An 11,360-nucleotide genomic window follows, 5' to 3' on the forward strand; every position below is an offset into this window, starting at 1 on the left:
CCTCCCGGGCGTCTGACGCCCAGAATCTCCGCCGCGAGACAAGCTCCAAGCTGCAAGGGAAGCAAGTGAGGAGGCACACGTGGACACATGCACGTGGGCGTGCGCGGGTGCGTACGGGTGTGTGCGTGTGTATGTTGGATGGCAGGACATCCCACGCAGAAGAAACCAAACGTTCAGCTGCCTGAAGGTGAGGGACCCACTGTATCAGAGCCACAAAAGCAGCGTGTGGTGTGTCATCGACGCCACGTGGTTCAGGAGCGGAGGGAGGTCGGACGCCATCGGGCTGGTGTGGCCACGAGTGTGTGGTACAAGGGAGACGGGACAAGGTGATGTGCCCAGTCCGCTGTCTCTCCCTGGCCAGGGGCACATGGGCAGGAGTGGCCCCTCCAGAGCCCCCGCCCCGTCCCCCGGCACTCCCTTCCCCTTGCACGGTGACCCTGGAGGCCTCATGTCCCTTCGAGGGCAGCTCAGGACAGAGGAAGACTGCCTAGCCCCCGCCAGACTGTGCCACGAGTGGCTTAGCAGAGCCAGGGGAATGTTGGGGTTTATTTGCTCTCGTGTCTGTCTGCCACATGGATGGCAGCCGCCAGGGGCTCTGCCAGACAGCCCTTACCCATCTTCGGATCTTTGCCTCGCCTGCCCCAACTCGGGCGTGGCACTCTGCCTTCACCTCAAAAAGCTTTTAGGGGCGCCTGGGTGGCTCAGTCGTTAAGCGTCTGCCTTCGGCTCAGGTCATGATCCCAGGGTCCTGGGATCGAGCCCTGCGTCGGGCTCCCTGCTCGGTGGGGAGCCTGCTTCTCCCTCTCTCTCTACTGTTCCCTCTGCTTGTGCTCTCTTGCTCTCTCTGTCAAATAAATAAATAAAATCTTAAAAAAAAAAAGCTTTTAAAATTCCAGCTCTGGAGGAAGCTGGCTTTCCAACCTTGCAAAGTTCTGAATTTCTGGGTGCGTCTCCATGTTTGCTGTCATTTCTGTGCACAAACAGGACCTTCCTCCTTGAGCCCGCCTCTTTCTTGTCCTGCCAAGTTACCTCAAACAGTTCTCGGGGAATCCCGCCAGCATCACACGGATCCCCCCCGGCCCAGCCTCCGCCGCTGGGGGGTCACTGCAAGCGTCCTGACTGCCAAGCTGATGTCACGTCCGGTTTAGGCTTCGGAGTTATTTGTTACCACAACATAACCTGGTCTAATCTGACGAATACAGAAATAGGGTCTCTGCAGCAGGGAGCTGCCATTAAAAAAACGCTTAAATTAATGAACACCCACCGGACCTCCGCGGGCATGACGGTAAGCTTTGCAGCTCACATGATTGGGCTCAGCTTGACTGGTCTTGGACGGGCTCATTCCCACGGCGGGGAGTTGGCCACTGTCAGCTTGTCTTGGCAGCCTTGGGGGGCACTCAGACCCGCTCCACTCCTCTCTTCCTCCAGAAGGCAGGTCTGGGTATGTTGCCCCATGAATGCAAAGGCCGGTCACATGACTGAGTTCCAACCAATGGCAAGCAGGGGAAGTGAGGTAAGCTCCTTGCTTCTTTCAAGGTGACCCTGGAGGACACGTGTTCCCAAAGACAGTTGGAAGGTGACAAAGAGCTGGTCCACCCCCACGAGGCCACAGAGCTCGAGCCCCGGAAGCCCGGGCGAGCAGCAGACTGCCCGCAAGGAGGCGGGTGTGTGTCGTGAGCATGGGGCCACCTGGAAGGACGGGGCGTTCTGAGAGCTTGGCATTTGCAATCTCAGAAGCAAGGCTGTTGTGAGGCTGACAAGGCCCAAGGGTAGGCCGTAGGCTCACTTGCGGGAGTGGAGGGAAGTCACTGGAGGGAGGCCAGGTGGTGTGGAATGGCTTGTTCCCAGGGAGGACACGGGGACTGGGTCCGGGAAGCAGAGCACAGGCCGGTCTCCTTGGATGCGGCCCCTTGGCACTGGCTCCCGCGCTGAGGGCAGGCTCCTGGAACAATTCCAAGGGCACAGCATTTCCGTCAGCGTTCTCCGGAGAAGCAGAAGCCATAGCGGAGGTTTGTTGCAAGGGATGGGCTCATGCGGCGACGGAGTCTGAGACGTCCGGAGATCTGCAGTTGGCAAGCCGGGGGCCCAGGAGAGCCGAGGCTGTGAGTGCTGGTCTACAAACCAGCAGGCTGGAGACCCAGCAAAGACCAACATGTCTGCTTGGGTCTGAAGGCAGGAAAAGACTCATGTGCCTGCTCACATGGGCAGGCAGGAGGAGATCCCTGCACTCAGCCCTTTTGTGCTAGTCAGGCCGTCCACTGATTGGGTAAGGCCCACCCACGCTAGGGAGGACAATGTTCTACTCAATCTATGCATCCTAATGTTAATCTCATCCAGAAACACCCTCACAGACACACCCAGATTAATGTTTTTTTTAAATTTTTTATTGTTATGTTAATCACCATATATTACATCATTAGTTTTTGGTGCAGTATTCCATGATTCATTGTTTGTTCATAACACCCAGTGCTCCATGCAGAACGTGCCCTCCTCAATACCCATCACCAGGCTAACCCATCCCCCTCCCCCCTCCCCTCTAGAACCCTCAGTTTGTTTTTCAGAGTCCATCATCTCTCATGATTCGTCTCCTGCTCTGACATACTCCCCTTTTCTTCCTCTCCTGTTATCTTCTTCTTTTTCTTTTTTCTTAAAATATGTTGCGTTATTTGTTTCAGAAGTACAGATCTGTGATTCAACAGTCTTGCACAATTCACAGCGCTCACCGTAGCACATACCCTCCCCAATATCTATCACCCAGCCACCCCATCCCTCCCACCCCCCACCACTCCAGCAACCCTCAGTTTGTTTCCTGAGATTAAGAATTCCTCATATCAGTGAGGTCATGTGATACATGTCTTTCTCTGATTGACTTATTTCACTCAGCATAACACCCTCCAGTTCCATCCACGTCGTTGCAAATGGCAAGATCTCATTCCTTTTGATGGCTGCATAATATTCCATTGTGTCTATATACCACTTCTTCTTTATCCATTCATCTGTCGATGGACATCTTGGCTCTTTCCACAGTTTGGCTATTGTGGACATTGCTGCTATAAACATTGGGGTGCACGTACCCCTTCAGATCCCTACATTTGTATCTTTGGGGTAAATACCCAGTAGTGCAATTGCTGGATCGTATGGTAGCTCTATTTTCAACTGTTTGAGGAACCTCCATACTGTTCTCCAGAGTGGCTGCACCAGCTTGCATTCCCACCAACAGTGTAGGAGGGTTCCCCTTTCTCCACATCCCCGCCAACATCTGTCGTTCCCTGACTTGTTAATTTTAGCCATTCTGACAGGTCTGAGGTGGTATCTCATTGAGGTTTTGATTTGGATTTCCCTGATGCCGAGCGATGTGGAGCACTTTTTCATGTGTCTGTTGGCCATTTGGATGTCTTCTTTGGAGAAATGTCTGTTCATGTCTTCTGCCCATTTCTTGATTGGATTATTTGTTCTTTGGGTGTTGAGTTTGATAAGTTCTTTATAGATTTTGGATACTAGCCCTTTATCCCAGATTAATGTTTGTCCAAATGTCTGGCCCTCCGTGGCCGGTCAGGCGGACACACACAATTAACCCTCGCACAGAAGCTGGGGGTGTCCGTCGGAGTCCAAGCTCGAGCCTGCTCCCTCATGGGGAAAGAATATTCAGTTGGATACGTGTGTCAGTGTCTGAGCTCTCCCCTGAGATGCAGGGTTTAAACCCCTTGTGAGGCTCCTGGAACACTGCTAAGTCCTTGCTAGACTAGACGGTTTTCCCATCACCTTCTCTGCTAACTCTCCGTCTGCCTCCCTCGTGGGCCTCGTGCTGACGCCGGGCCAGATAGCCCCAGCTCAGAGTCCTTAATCACACCTGCAAAGCCTCCTTGGCTGTCAAAGGGGACATTCCCAGGCCCCAGGGACTAGAATCTGGGTATCTCTGAAGGCCACTTTGTAGCCGACATGGCCAGAAACCCCACCAGCTGTCTGTGTTTCATGGGCGGCCCCAGAAGACACCCTACTTGCCAAGGCAAGGAGGAAGATGCTGGTGACCTGCGCCGCTGAGAACCTCGTGGAGGCCAGTCGCTGGAGGCCAGGCCGAGGGCAGGAGGTGCCCCTTCAGAGTTGGACTCTGAGGGCAGCCGGGATGGTGGCGCCTGAGCGAGCAGAGGCCAGTAGCTGACCCTCAGAAGCAAGGATGGGGTGCTATCCCAGGAGCAGCAAGCCCGAGAGCCCGAGGCTCCGTGACCTGCAGAGAGCTCTGACCCAGTCAGGGAGACGCGGCTGTCCTGGGGCAAGACCCACAGGCAGTCAGGAGGGTCCGGCTCCAGCTCCCAACACAAGAGGCCAAGGATGTTTGCTGGGGAGGCTGAGAGTGACCGCCTTGTTACTGGCTGAACTGTGCACCCCAAATTCATATGTGGAAGTCCTGACCCCCAGCACCTCAGAGCCTGCCCGTGTTTGGAGACAGGTTCTTTAGAGGTGATTCAGGTAAAATGAGGTCATCGGGGTCGGGTTATTCCACGTGTGGGTGCCGTCTCCGGGGACGATGGACCTGTGGAAGGGAGGGCCAGGACTCCCCAGGTCCCGAGGGGCACAGAATCGGGGGGAAAGGGCAGGCTTGCTCTCTGCCCCGTCTCTGCCCGGCTCATGGTCTCCTGTCTCCAGACGCGGACCGGAACATACTCGGTGGGCACTCCCGGTGCCAGGCCTTCAGATCGCCCACCTCGGGACCTGGCAGCCTCCATGACTGCAGGCGCCAACTCCCTCTAATCCATCTCTCTCTGTGTATTAATCCCACTGGTCCTGATTCTCTGCAGAACCCGGGCCAGCACAGAACTCACCTGAGTCGCACACAACTCGCAGTTGCTGGGCCAGCCCTGGGTCTCTGCCCGAGCAGATGGCATGACCTCGGGATGTGGTTCGGGACCAGGCATCTCCTGAATGGGTTCTGTTCCTCCCGTCAAGAAGGTGTCCCGGACATTTCCCCCAGCCCCGGGGAGGAGGCATACGGGCGGACCTATAGGGGCGGCCATGACAGGCAGGGGCCTCGGGAGCACGAGCGTCCGTGTCCAGCCAAGTGAGGCACGGGCGACCGATACACAGAATGGGCTCTGACCTCGACCACTCAGATGCGGCCCCCCTGGGCCCCTGAGCAGAGCAGATTTGGGGATAGGCGAGGAAGGCCCTCCCATCAAGCCTGCCCCCTAGGCCACTGCCGGGCACCCGCTATGACACCATCCCTCTGGAGGCCAGCTGGTCCCTTCAGAGACCTCCACCGGCAAGGGGCAGCCGTGCGTCTTTGGTGGAACTGACACACAGGCCAGGCTGTCCTCCCCGAGCACGGAAGCTCATCCCACTCCCCTTGATGAGGGTTTACAGGGTGTTGGATCGACCAGCACAGGACCCACCTGCAACTGCCCTGGAACCAGGGACTTGACGTCCAATGTGGCAGGAGGGGCGGCAGTGGGCCTGTGGCCACACAGGTCCGAGCAGAGGCCACACCACTCAGAAGCCGCCAGCCCCACAGAGCACGGGGGCAGCCTGTGGAACGGTGATCGGAGGCCCCAGCTCCTCCCCCGGAACCAATCAGGGCGCCACAGAGGACTTCGGGAAGCACTGTGGCCAGGCCCCTTCAGACTGGCCAGCACCGCATGGTGCTGCCTGTGGAACCCTGAGTCTCACCTGAATCTCCTGGGGCAGCCGTAACCTAGTAGCACGGACCAGCGGGTGTAGACAGCGGACCTTTATTTTCTCGAAGTCTCGAGGCTGGGAGTCCAAGACCCAGGTGTGGGCGAGGGAGAATCTGGTCCGGGCACCTCCCCTTGCTGCTGGCACGTTGCTGGTTATCTTTGGGGTTTCTGGGCTGGTAGAAGCATCACCCTGACCTCTGCCTTCCCCTTCACACTCCTTTCTCCCCATGTCTGTCTGATTGCCCTCGGCCGGCTGCATCCACCAAACAGGACCCCTGGGGCCTGGGCGTCCCCAGCCCCAATCCCGATTGCCCCGTCGTGGGCATTCCTGAGCCCAGACAAGCTTCAGAGCTCAGCAAAACCCGCCTCCAACCAAACTTCCCATTCTCCGTCCACCAGACCTGGACCGTCTTTGTTTCTGCCCCGATTTCCCTATTTTGCAGCCACCAGACAAAGCCAAACATGCCTTCCAAATCAAGCACACGGGATGCTCCACTCCTGGCTGGCCACCTCCATCTCCCCCAGGCCACAGCTTCTAATCGGAACACACCCGAAACTTCCCCATTTCCAGCCTTACAGAGATAGAATCCACATACCATAAAATTCACTCATGTGAAGTGTATATGTAGTTTGGGGCACCTGGCCAGCTCAGTTGGTGGAGCACGCGACTCTGGGTCTCAGGGTCGTGAGTTCAAGCCCCACGGTGGGTATAGACATTACTTAAAAAATTTTTTTAAATCTTTAAAAAGAATTATAAAATAAAGTGTACAGTTCAGTGGTTTTTTCTTTTTGTTTTTTTTGTTTTTTGTTTCTTTTAGCACATCCACGGTGTTGTGCAACCATCGCCACCAGTCTAACATCCACTCACCCGCCAGTGGGCCCTCAGATGCTTCCCACTTTCAGCTGCCTAGGTTTCTGTTTCTCTTGGAAGCATCCAAGGGGAACTGCCGGGTCACATGGTGACTCTAAGTTTAGCGTCTGGAGGAACGATTGCTGTCTCTCTCCCCACCAGCCAGCTGGGCCCACTTCTCCACACCCTCACTAACCCACGCTCCCCTCCGTCTCTTCTATGGTGGCCTTTCTGGTGGCCGTCCGGGTGGGCGTGAAGGCATACCTCACCACGGCTCTCCTGGGCATCTCCCTGGGGACCAGTGACGCTGAGCATCTTCCCGTGTGCTTAGTGGCGATCTATGTCTTCGCTGAAAAAATGTTGATTCAGACCCTTTGTCCATTTTTTAAGTTGGGTCATGGGGGGGGGCATTGTTAAGAGCTCTTCTCATGTCCTAGGTCCTCATCTATTACCAGATCTATGATATGCAAATTTTTTCTCCCACCTTGTGGGTTGTCCTTCCACGTCCTCCATGATCTCCTTGGATGCGCCAAGGTTTTCAATTTTGGCCAGGTCTAACTTGGGTGTTTTCTCTTATTTTGCTTGTGCTTTCGGTGACAGAGGTAAAGAACTATTGTCTAACAGTCAGGTCCTACACTGGGGACTGTGACCCACCTGAGATCATTTTGAGTTGATTTTTGGGCATGGCAAGAGGTGGGGCCCCTTGGCTCCGTGGCGTGTGGACATACACCCAGCTGTCCCAGCACTGTGGGTTGAAAGGACTGTTCTTTCTCTCTTGCTGAATCGTCTCAGGGCCCCCGCTGAAACCAACCGACCAGGAAAGTGGGGTGTGTTGCTGGGCTCTTGAGCGTGCTCCGGGGATCCTGGGTCTGGCTTCACACCGGCACCACGCTGTCCCAACGACCACAACTTTGCGTGAGCCCAGCAACTTTGTACTTCTCCTTTGAGGTTGTTTGGCCCCTCTGAGGCCCGGGTGGTCCCCCGTGAACTCTGGGATGAGCTCGTGAAAAGCCCGCCGGGGTTCTGACAACAATGGCACGGAGGCCAGGGGTGAATTTGGGGAGTTGGGGCACAGTCACAGCACGGAGTCTTCTGATCTGAGAACACTGGATACCCGTCCACTCAGTTAGAACTTCTTCTATTTCTTTCCACTGTGTTTTGTCATTTTCAGCGTGCAACTGTTACACTTCCTCTACTAAACTTATCACTGGGTATGTTGTTCTGTTTGCAGCTGTTAAGGTGGGATCCCCTTCGTGTTTGGGACGGTTCGTTGCTACTGTAAGTCGTTAGCACACTGCTGTGTTTTGTCTTTTAAACTTTCTTTTTTCTTTCTTTTCTTTCTTTTTAACTATAAAGCTGTTCAGCTCTGGGCCGGCCCTTCAGTCCCTGCAGATGCAGGGACGGTGTAGCGCACTCTGCATGAACAGCCTGTTTGTTTTGTTGGGGTAGTCCTCGGCAGCGACGCCCCCACGGGAATGTGTGCTCCGCGGGAGCCGTGAGCTCAGGCCCCGCCGTCGTGCCTGCCTTTTGGTCCAGCAAGCCTGAAGGAGGCAGAGCCCTTCTGTCTCCCCCAGGCCAGGCCCTGCTCCACGTGCCTGGGCACGTCCTCCCGTGTCACCCACCCGAGAACACTGGGAGTCGCACTGCCACAGATGGGGAAACTGAGGAGCAAGCATGAAGTTGCACGGAAGACTCAGAGCCAGACCCAGGGGGGCGGCGAATCCGGGGATCCTGGGTCTGGCTTCACGCCGGGCACCACGCTGTCCCAACAACCACAACTTTGCGTGAGCCCAGCAACTCTGTACTTCTTCTTTGAGGTTGTTTGGCCCCTGTGAGGCCCGGGTGGTCCACCCTATGGCCATCACACAACCAGCCCCTCTCAGGACAGGGCTCTCCCTGTCCCAGGCACGGCACAGGCAAGCCGGCCCCCCACCTCTCAAGCGTAGCCCCTCTGGGTGTTTGTCCTTTCTTGGGACGTGCCCCTCTGGTCGCCCACCTGCCCCCATTGCTCCAACCTGGGTCATGTCACCACTGCCTGTCATGTTCAGTGTGGCATGTCAGGGGGACTGGCCGCAGGGTGCCCAGATGGGACGTTGTTTCCGGGGGCGTCTGGGAGGGCGTCTCTGGACGACCCGAGCTGGAATCGGTGGACTCGGCACAGTAGATGGCCCTCCCCGGTGCGGGTGGGCCTCACCCAGTCCCCTTGAGGCCTGGGTAGACCAGAAGGCAGAGGAGGTAGGACTTCGCCCCCTGCTCCTGCCTCACCCCTCAAGCTGGGACGTCTCATCTCACCTTCTCCAGCCCTCGGACTAGGACTTACACCACCGGCTCCCTGGTTCCCAGGCCTTCAGGCTCCGCTGAATCACCCCACCAGCCCTCCTGGGTCCCTGGCTTGCAGGTGGCAGACGGTGGGGCATCCCGGGCTTCCTGAGCACCTGCACCAGTCTGTAACCTGAGCCTCCTTCTGTCTCCTCCTGCTGTGTCTCTGGAGGACCCTGAAACATGGCTGGTGGGTCCCCTGTTGTCCTCACAAGGTCAAGCTGGTGGGGGACCACTGGGCAGGGCACTTCGGAAGTGGACCCAGGGCAGAGCCCACCTGTGCCAGGCAGCCAGAGGTGGCCCCACACACCCTCGTGGCCCACTTCCCAGTGAGCCCCAGGTGCCGGTGGTGCTGGCTCCGCTGTGGGGCCGAGGCAGCCCGCTGACACCTGTGTCCTCATTCGACGCAGGAACCAGGCCTGTGCAGAGACCCTCTGATCGCCCCACGCACTCAGACCTAACGCAGTTCCATTCGGGCTTCAGACCTGAGTGCTGGCTCCCGACCCCACAGCCTGCCCCAACGTAAGCACCTAGCTCTCTTCCCCCTTTCTGCTCCCACCCCCTGGCTCCCTTTCTTTTCCTCCAAATGTGTCCCCGCTTTGCCTGGAATGCTCCTCCCCAGCACCTTGCAGGGCTGGCTGGCTCCTTCTCGGTCTTCAGGGCCTGGGTCCACCGTGGACTCCTCCAAGTGCCCAGTGCCAGAAGAGTGCCCCATCTGATACTACCCTTAAATTATCCTGGGAATTCTCTCCCTTCTCAGCATTGACATGATGGTTGTGGGGTGCCATCTGTTCTAAGGTCCTTGAGGGAAGGGGTCCTGGCTGTCCGGCTCCTGGAGCCAGCACCTGGGATAGTGCCTGGCACACAGGCGGGACCTGCTAACCAGCTGATGCTTGCCTGATCTTCAGAACAAGCTGGCCGGACTTGACCTGTTTTGGGGGCCGGTGCACCAAGGGCACAACATGGGAGGTTCTGCCCCCTACCCTGCTCCCTGAGGGTGGGCTCATGGTCCCCCTCTGCTCCCCTTCCCAAAGGGCCCAGGGAAGGCCTTTCTCTGAGGATTCAGCCCACAGTTTTGGCAGGCAGCTGATGGGACAGCAGGGTGCCCAGGACATGGAGACAAGCATCCCGTCACCCCAGAGACCTCTTCTGCCTGCTTTTCAGCAAACAGGATCCTGGCAGACGCCACGTGAGGACTTAAGCCACTTTTATTACAACGTCCCCTCAGCGTGCACAAACACTACACTATGTACAAACACATGCTTGGCGCTCTTATACAAGCAGGAAGCCAGAACAGATTTTGATTTTATTTTTTATTATATCTTATCTATATCATCATTTTTTTTAAGCAGGCTCCACACCCAACACGGGGCTTGAACTCACGATCCCGAGATCCAGAGTCGCATGCTCTACGGACTGAGAGAGCCGGGCGCCCCCAGAACAGATTTTTAAATTAACCAGCAAGAAAACCACACAAGTAGGAGCACAGGGAGAGGAGAAAGCTGCTCTGGCCACCCGGAAGCAGCTGGCCACCCAGGGCATTCACATGGCAGCGAGGGACAGTGACACATTCAGGTCCCGGTGGGTCGGGGTGCCGGCCACACGTCAAGGGGTCTCGGTCATTTGTGCTAGGGTCACTCACACACAGAACATTTCCACTTCTTCATCCGCGTGTCACCTGGGGAGAAGCACCCCCGACTTGACGGGTCCCCTCCCCCGGTCCTCATCAGCGGGGGTGGGGGGTGGGGGGGAGGGCAGCCGGGCCTGGCCCCCACACCTTCAGGAACCTGGTCTCACTGCGGGGCTGGCCTCCACGGGGTACTGGCACCACCAGGGTGGGCACAAAGTACACAGTATTTGGAGCTTGTCCTACAGGTGACTCGGGGCTCCCAGACATTTAATACTGGTCTAGAGTCACCCTCTCAAGGACCTTTCCAAATACAGACACCTCTAACAGTGCTCATCAACTCCCCCTTACCGTGGGACAAGGGCTTGGGGGCCTGGAATTGCGTTCCAGGGTCTTCAGGCCAGGCCGGCTGACTGTCGGCCTCAACACCCACTCAGGGTCCCCATCCGGGTAGCACTTTTGGCTACACCATCGCTGGTGTATCACCTCCTCCGGGGAGGCTCCTTGGACTATCCAAAGCACCTAAGGGAGGACGAGAGAAGGGGAGGGTCTTACCAGGGCGCCCCTGGCCGCAGGCCCGTCCCCCCTCGCCCCCGTACGGGCTCAGGCCCGCCGGTTGGGGGACACCCCGTCTGACCCCCGACCGAGCGCGTGCTCCAGAGGGGGGAGGAGCTGCGCGCTCTGGCGGCCGGCGGCGGGGCCGGGGCGGGGCTGGTGGGCGGGGCTTCGGCGCCCTATAACAGGCGGCGGGGGCGCGCCCGCGACCAGAGAGCGAGCGCGCAGCGGCGGCGGTCAACCGAGCGCGACCCGGCCCGGCCTCCCGCGCCCCACGCCCCGCGCCCCCGAGCCCCCGCGCCCCGCGCCCCGGGCCCGCACCCCGGGCCCACGCCCCGGC

The 11,360-nt window shown here is 57.7% G+C and overlaps 1 long non-coding RNA gene across 1 annotated transcript; it reads left to right on the forward strand.

Moving 5' to 3' along the window:
* The first annotated feature begins 2,732 nt into the window (after nucleotides 1–2,732).
* LOC148162580 (uncharacterized) lies at nucleotides 2,733–6,452 on the forward strand. Its single transcript, XR_015766640.1, has 2 exons — nucleotides 2,733–5,764; nucleotides 6,113–6,452. It is a non-coding gene; the product is annotated as an uncharacterized LOC148162580 (long non-coding RNA).
* Nucleotides 6,453–11,360: the final 4,908 nt, after the last annotated feature.

Source organism: Eumetopias jubatus, unplaced genomic scaffold (assembly GCF_037043125.1).
Source record: "Eumetopias jubatus isolate StellerSeaLion01/CBP00866 unplaced genomic scaffold, mEumJub1_p1.0 scaffold_13, whole genome shotgun sequence".
Taxonomy (NCBI): Eukaryota; Metazoa; Chordata; class Mammalia; order Carnivora; family Otariidae; genus Eumetopias; species Eumetopias jubatus.